The 1,267-nt window shown below is 43.3% G+C and overlaps 1 non-coding gene across 1 annotated transcript; it reads right to left on the bottom strand.

The window, feature by feature from the left end:
• Positions 1–937: 937 nt before the first annotated feature.
• LOC123255602 lies at positions 938–1,044 on the bottom strand. The gene has a single exon (XR_006506779.1). It is a non-coding gene; the product is annotated as a U6 spliceosomal RNA (small nuclear RNA).
• Positions 1,045–1,267: the final 223 nt, after the last annotated feature.

The raw sequence follows: 1,267 nt of genomic DNA, 5'->3' as shown, positions 1-1,267 counted from the left end.
GATATCAAACTTTCCATTTAGCCCTGGTCTTTTCTGTGCAAATACCTGGAATTCTTCAATTTTGTTGAATGCCCATACTTTCCCTTGGAAATATATAGTCAATTTTGATGGGTAGTTGATCCGTGGTTGCAGGCCCAGCTCTCTTGCTTTTCTGAATATTGTATTCCAAGCCTTACTTGATCCTCTGCAGGAGGTTCCTTTACAAGTCTCAGGGTGCTGCTTCCACAGTCGTATACCCGTCTGCACTGGTTCCCCACTCAGGTTTTCAGAGCTTAATTCCTGGCTGTGTCTGCCTCCACCCAGGCCTCCACTTGTGCCTATGCTCTGCTCAGCCTGCGCTCTGCTTCCAGAGTTCCCTCTCTGCTCCAGCGCTCAGCTGCATTCTTTGGCTTACTGGGGTCCTAAGTCTTGCTGCTCTCAGGAACAGGCCCTGGAGCTGCCAATGACTCGATGGGTGCCCCAAACTTGCTCTATTTCTTTTTAGTTGGCTTCAGAGCTCTAGATCTTGTGTGTGGAGGGGATGGGGGTGGGGCGGTTGCTCAGCCAGCGATTTAGTGAGAGCCCTTTATAGCCTAGAAATGTCTGGATTCCAAGTACCTTCCACGTTGTGCCCTGTTGTGGGGTTCCTCCATTCGTCTGGACTTGTTTTTATGTCCCCTTGAGGAGTTTTGTGTGTTTTGGTCAGGAGAGGTTAAGAGCTGCTTCTTACTCTGCCGCCATCTTAACCCAGAACCCCTGAATCTCCAATTTTTAACCATTTATTAATATTCATTTTAACATGATTACATGATTCATGCTCCTACTCTCCCCTTCACCCCCCACATTCCCCCTACCCATGGCCAATGCACATTTCCACTGGTTTTAACATGTGTCATTTATCAAGACCTATTTCCAAATTGTTGTTAGTTGCATTGGTGTGGTAGTTTCTAGTCTACATAAAAATATGGAATGTTTCATGAATTTGCGTGTCATCCTTGCGCAGGGGCCATGCTAATCTTCTCTGTATCATTCAAATTTTAGTATATGTGCTCCCGAAGCAAGCACTCATGTGTAATTTTAATTGCCACTGGAGCTTGCTTTTTAAAGTATTTCTCCTTGCCAAGAGATGCTAGGAAAACCTTCTTCAAAATGAATTAATATGTCATCTGAAAAACAAAGCCATAAAAAATTAATATAATTATGCCCACATTTGTGGGGGAAATTCATAGGACAATGAAATATGATTCAATAACCATTTATCTTTAGTAATAATTTAACACTATACTAA

The sequence above is a fragment of the Gracilinanus agilis genome, unplaced genomic scaffold (assembly GCF_016433145.1).
Source record: "Gracilinanus agilis isolate LMUSP501 unplaced genomic scaffold, AgileGrace unplaced_scaffold49276, whole genome shotgun sequence".
Lineage (NCBI taxonomy): Eukaryota > Metazoa > Chordata > Mammalia > Didelphimorphia > Didelphidae > Gracilinanus > Gracilinanus agilis.
This window is presented reverse-complemented; position numbering and strand designations above follow the sequence as displayed.